General features: G+C 36.7%; 1 non-coding gene across 1 annotated transcript; it reads left to right on the forward strand.

Annotated features, from left to right (window-relative positions):
• The first annotated feature begins 1,935 nt into the window (after window positions 1-1,935).
• On the forward strand, window positions 1,936-2,043 carry LOC112745610 (small nucleolar RNA R71). The gene has a single exon (XR_003173529.1). It is a non-coding gene; the product is annotated as a small nucleolar RNA R71 (small nucleolar RNA).
• Window positions 2,044-6,424: the final 4,381 nt, after the last annotated feature.

Consider the following 6,424-nt stretch of genomic DNA (forward strand, 5'->3'; position numbering starts at 1 on the left):
ATGTCAATAGCTTGACAGTGAGCTCTCATGGAGCCTCACAAATAATCAGAGCAAGGTTGGGACCTCCCAACACCGAACTTAGAGTTTGAATGTGGGGGTTCAACACCAAACTTAGAGTTTAGTTGTGGCCTCCCAACACCAAACTTAGGGTTTGATTGTGGGGGCTTTTGTTGACTCTGCAGTGAGAGAAGCTTTTCATGCTTCCTCTCCATGGTTACAGAGGGAGATCCTTGAGTTTTAAACACAAGGTTGTCCTCATTCAGTTGAAGGACCAACTCTCCTCTATCCACATCAATCACAGCTTTTGCTGTGGCTAGGAAGGGTCTTCCAAGGATGATGGATTCATCCTCATCCTTCCCAGTGTCTAGGATTATGAAATCAGCAGGGATGTAAAGGCCTTCAACCTTTACTAACACGTCCTTTACTTGTCCATAAGCCTGTTTTCTTGAGTTGTCTGCCATCTCTAATGAGATTCTGGCAGCTTGCACCTCAAAGATCCCAAGTTTCTCCATTACAGAGAGTGGCATTAAGTTTATTCCTGACCCCAGGTCATACAGAGCCTTCTCAAAGGTCATGGTGCCTATGTCACCGGGAATTAGGAATTTACCAGGATCTTGTTTCTTTTGAGGTAATTTCTGCCTATCCAATGCATTCAGTTCATTGGTGAGCAAGGGAGGTTCATCTTCCCAAGTCTCATTACCAAATAATTTGGCATTCAGCTTCATGATTGCACCAAGGTACTTAGCAACTTGCTCTTCAGTAATGTCTTCATCCTCCTCAGAGGAAGAATACTCATCAGAGCTCATGAAGGTTAGAAGGAGGTTCAATAGAATCTCTATGGTCTCTAGTTGAGCCTCAGATTCTTTTGTTTCTCAGATTTTTTTTTTTTTAATTCCTTTTTTTTTTTTGTTTTCTTTCTCTTTTTTTTTTTTTTTTTTATTTTTCAGTGATTTTACTCAGTTGCATTGTGCTCTTTTCTATGAGGACCTTGTTTCATTCATGAACTTAGAGTGCCTTAGATAGATCAGAGACTATGTTTGCTAGCTAGATGGATTCTGCTCAGAATTCTCTGTCTGTTGCTGAGTGGATGATGGAAAAGGCTTGCTATTGTATGGTCTCTAGTTGAGCCTCAGATTCTTTTGGTTTCTCAGAGGAAAACTCCTTATTGGTCACTGAACGTCCAGGAGGTCTTCCTCACTAGGATTCACGTCCTTCTCCTCCTTTGTAAGTTCGGCCATGATGGTCAATTCAATGGCCTTGCACCCTCTCTTTGGATTTTTTTCTATATTGCTTGGGAGAGTATTAGGAGGAGTTTCAGTGACCCTTTTACTCAGTTGGCCCACTTGTGCCTCTAAATTTCTAATGGAGGACCTTGTTTCATTCATGAAACTTAGAGTGGCCTTAGATAGATCAGAGACTATGTTTGCTAAGCTAGATGGATTCTGCTCAGAATTCTGTTAAAGCCTGGTTGAGGCTTTTATTGATCCTTCCATGAGAAATTTGGATGATTTCTCCATGAGGGATTATAGGTGTTTCCATAGGGTTCACCCATGTAATTCACCTCTGCTATTGCAGGGTTCTCAGGATCATAAGCCTCTTCTTCAGAAGGTGCCTCTATAGTACTGTTGGATGATTCCTTCAATCCATTCAGACTCTGAGAGATCATATTGACTTGCTGAGTCAATATTTTATTTTGAGCCAATATGGCATTCAAAGCATCAATTTCAAGAATTCCCTTCCTCTGAGGCATCCCATTACCATAGGATTTCTCTCAGAAGTGTACATGAACTGGTTATTAGCAACCATGTCAATGAGTTCCTGAGCTTCTGCAGGCGTTTTCTTTAGGTGAATGGATCCACCTGCAGAATGGTCCAATGACATCTTTGATAACTCAAACAGACTATCATAGAATATATCCAGGATGGTCCATTCTGAAAGCATGTTAGAAGGGCACTTTTTGGTCAGTTGCTTTTATCTCTCCCAAGCTTCATAGAGGGATTCACCTTCTTTTTGTCTGAAGGTTTGAACATCCACTCTAAGCTTACTCAGCTTTTGAGGAGGAAAGAACTTGGCTAAGAAAGCCGTGACCAGCTTATCCTAAGAGTTCAGGCTATCTTTAGATTGAGAGTCCAACCATATTCTAGCTCTGTCTCTTACAGCAAACGGGAAAAGCATGAGCCTGTAGACCTCGGGATCTACCCCATTGGTCTTAACAGTATCACAGATCTGCAAGAATTCAGTTAAGAACTAAAAAGGATCTTCTAATGGAAGTCCATGAAACTTGCAGTTCTGTTGCATCAGAGAAACTAATTGAGGTTTAAGCTCAAAATTGTTTGCTCCAATGGTAGGGATTGAGATGCTTCTTCCATGTAAATTGGAATTTGGTGCAGTAAAGTCACCAAGCATCTTCCTTGCATTGTTATTATTTTCGGCCATGTCTCCTTCTTTTTCAAAATTTTCTGTCAGATTTTCTCCAGAGAGTTGTGCTTTAGCTTCCCTTAGCTTCCTCTTCAGAGTCCTTTTAGGTTCAGGATCAGCTTCAACAAGAATGTTCTTATCCTTGTTCCTGCTCATGTGAAAAAAGAAGAAAACAGAAAAGAAAATATGGAATCCTCTATGTCACAGTATAGAGATTCCTTATGGAAGTATAAAAAGAGATGAATAGAAGAAGGAAAAGATAAGAATCCAAACACAGAGGTGAAGAGTGGGTTCGAATTCTTGAGGGAAGAGAAGTGTTAGTAAATAAATAAATAAATAAATAGAAGGAGATGAGAGAGAGAAGAATTCGAAAATTAATTAAAATAAAATAAAAAAAATTTTCGTTTTCAAATTAAAAATTAAAATTCGAAAAATAATAAAAAAATAAAATTAAATTAAAAGTCAAAACAATTAGTTAAAAAAGGAATTTTGAAAAAAGAGGGAAGGGATTTTCGAAAATTAGAGAGAGAGAGTTAGTTAGGTAGTTTTGAAAAAGATAAGAATCAAACAAAAAGTTAAGTGGTTAATTGAAAAAGATTTGAAAATCAAATTTTGAAAAGATAAGAAGTTAGAAAGGATTTTGAAATAAATTTTGAAAAAGATGTGATTGAAATTTATTTTGAAAAAGATTTGAAAAAGAAATTTAAAAAGATTTGATTTTTGAAATTAAAGTTGATTACTTGACTAACAAGAAACAAAAAGATATGATTTTAAAATTTAAAGATTGAACCTTTCTTACTAGGCAAGTAACAAACTTAAATTTTTTTTTGAATCAATCACATTAATTGTTAGTAAAAATTTTGAAATTATGAAACAAAATAAGAAAAAGATTTTTGAAAATCAATTTTGAAATTTTTGAAAATTACGAGAGAAAAATGAAAAAGATTTGATTTTTGAAAAAGATTTGAAAAAGATAAGATTTTTAAATTGAAAATTTGACTTGACTCATAAGAAACAACTAAATTTTAAAAAATTTTGAAAAAGTCAACTCAAATTTTCGAAAATTTATGAGAGAAATAAGGAAAGATATTTTTTTATTGTTTGAATTTTAATGATGAGAGAGAAAAACATGAAAAAGACTCAATGCATGAAAGTTTTGGATCAAAACAAATGATGCATGCAAGAACACTATGAATGTCAAGATGAACACCAAGAATACTTTGAAGATCATGATGAACATCAAGAACTCATTTTTGAAAATTTTTAAGAAAAGAAAAACATGCAGACACCAAACTTAGAAAATTTTCATGTGTAGACACTAACAAATTGAAAATGCATATGAAAAACAAGAAAAGACACAAAACGAGAAAATATGAAGATCAAACAAGAGGATTCATCAAGAACAACTTGAAGATCATAAAGAATGCAATGCATGAATTTTCAAAAAATGCAAGAAAGAGATAAACATGCAATTGACACCAAACTTAAAAATTGACACAAGACTTAAACAAGAAACACAAAAAATATTTTTGATTTTATGATTTAATAAATTTTTTGGATTTTTCGAAAATTAATTGGAAAAAGAAAAATAAGAATTTCTAAATTTTTAATAAGAATTCCAGAAATCTTGCAATGTTAGTCTAAAGCTCTAGTCCAGGAATTAGACATGGCTTACTAGCCAGCCAAGCTTTCAGTGAAAGCTTCAGTCCAAAACACTAGACATGGCCAATGGCCAGCCAAGCTTTAGCATACAAATCCGGCATTCAACAGCTGATACTTCATTCAACTTCATTCTATGCTGATAAGTGGAAGCCCCAGTCCAAATGAATTAGACATGGCTTTACAGCCAGCCAGGCTTCAACATGTTTCATGAAACTCTAGAATTCTTTCTTAAAAATTCTAAAGAACATAAATTAAAATTTTTTTTTTGAAAAATATATTTTTTTTTCGAAAATGAGAATAATAAAAACAAAAAGCTTAAAATTAAAATAAAATTACCTAATCTGAGCAACAAGATGAACCGTCAGTTGTCCAAACTCGAACAATCCTCGGCAACGGCGCCAAAAACTTGGTGCACGAAATTGTGATCATCAACAATGGCGCCAAAGACTTGGTGCCCTAAAATGTGAATCACACTTTGTCACAACTTCGCACAACTAACCAGCAAGTGCACTGGGTCGTCCAAGTAATAAACCTTACGTGAGTAAGGGTCGATCTCACGGAGATTGTCGGCTTGAAGCAAGCTATGGTCACCTTGTAAATCTCAGTCAGGCGGATTCAATTGGTTATGGTGAATTGATAATTAAAGTATAATTAAAATATAAAATGGGATAGAGATACTTATGTAATTCATTGGTGAGAATTTCAGATAAGCGTATAGAGATGCTTTCGTTCCTCCTGAACCTCTGCTTTCATGCTGTCTTCATCCAATCATTCCTACTCCTTTCCATGGCAAGCTGTATGTTAGGCATCACCGTTGTCAATGGCTACATCCCGTCCTCTCAGTGAAAATGGTCCAATGCGTTGTCACTGCATGGCTAATCATCTGTCGGTTCTCGATCATACTGGAATAGGATTCAATCGTCCTTTTACATCTGTCGCTACGCCCAGCACTCGCGAGTTTGAAGCTCGTCACAGCCATCCCTTCCCAGATCCTACTCGGAATACCACAGACAAGGTTTAGACTTTCTGGATATCGGGAATGGCCGTCCATGGATTCTAACTTATACCACGAAGACTCTGATCTCACGATAAGGAGGCTAAGAGATACACATTCAAGCTTGTTTTCATGTAGAACGGAAGTGTTTGTCAAGCATGCGTTCATAAGTGAGAATGATGATGAGCGTCACATAATCATCACATCCATCATGTTCTTGTGTGTGAATGGATATCTTAGAGAAGAAATAGACTTGAATTGAATAGAAAAACAATAGTACTTTGCATTAATTCATGAGGAACAGCAGAGCTCCACACCTTAATCTATGGTGTGTAGAAACTCTACCGTTGAAAATACATAAGTGATAAAGGTCCAGGTATGGCCGAATGGCCAGCCCCTTAAACGTGATCAAAGATCAAAAGATATTCCCAAGATAAAACTCCAGATGTAAATACAATAGTAAAAAGTCCTATTTATGCTAAACTAGTTACTAGGGTTTACAGAAATGAGTAAATGATGCAGAAATCCACTTTCGGGGCCCACTTGGTGTGTGCTTGGGCTGAGCATTGAGTTTTACACGTGTAGAGGCTTCTCTTGGAGTTGAACGCCAGTTTATAACCTGTTTCTGGCGTTTAACTCCACTTTGCAACCTGTTTCTGGCGTTTAACTCCAGAATAGGGCAGGAAGCTGATGTTGGACGCCAGTTTGCGTTATTTAAACTCAGGCAAAGTATGGACTATTATATATTGATGGAAAGCTCTAGATGTCTACTTTCCAACGCAATTAAGAGCGCGCCATTTGGACACCTGTAGCTCCAGAAAATCTACTTTGCGTGCAGGGAGGTCAGAATGCAACAACATCAGCAGTCCTTTGTTAGCCTCTGAATCAGATTTTTGCTCAGGTCCCTCATTTTCAGCCAGAAAATACCTGAAATCACAGAAAAACACACAAACTCATAGTAAAGTCCAGAAATGTGATTTTTAATTAAAAACTAATAAAAATATATCAAAAACTAACTAAATTATACTAAAAACTATGTAAAAATAATGCCAAAAAGCGTATAAATTATCCACTCATCAGGTTTTATGATGGGTTTTTTGGGAATAGTGGATGGATGTGAGTGGTGAAGAGATTATGGGGAAGAGGGTAGGACTTGATAGTGAATGGTATTTGGGGAATAGGTATTGATGTGATTGGTCAAGGGTATTTGGGGAAGAGTGTTATGGAGAGGTGTGAAGAGGAGAGAGAGTGAGTTGGGGTAGGTGGGGATCCTGTGGGGTCCACAGATCCTGAGGTGTCAAGGAATTCTGCTTCCTGCACCTTTCTGGCATTTAAACACCCTCTGTGTGC

Source organism: Arachis hypogaea, chromosome 14 (assembly GCF_003086295.3).
Source record: "Arachis hypogaea cultivar Tifrunner chromosome 14, arahy.Tifrunner.gnm2.J5K5, whole genome shotgun sequence".
In the NCBI taxonomy this organism is placed as follows: Eukaryota; Viridiplantae; Streptophyta; class Magnoliopsida; order Fabales; family Fabaceae; genus Arachis; species Arachis hypogaea.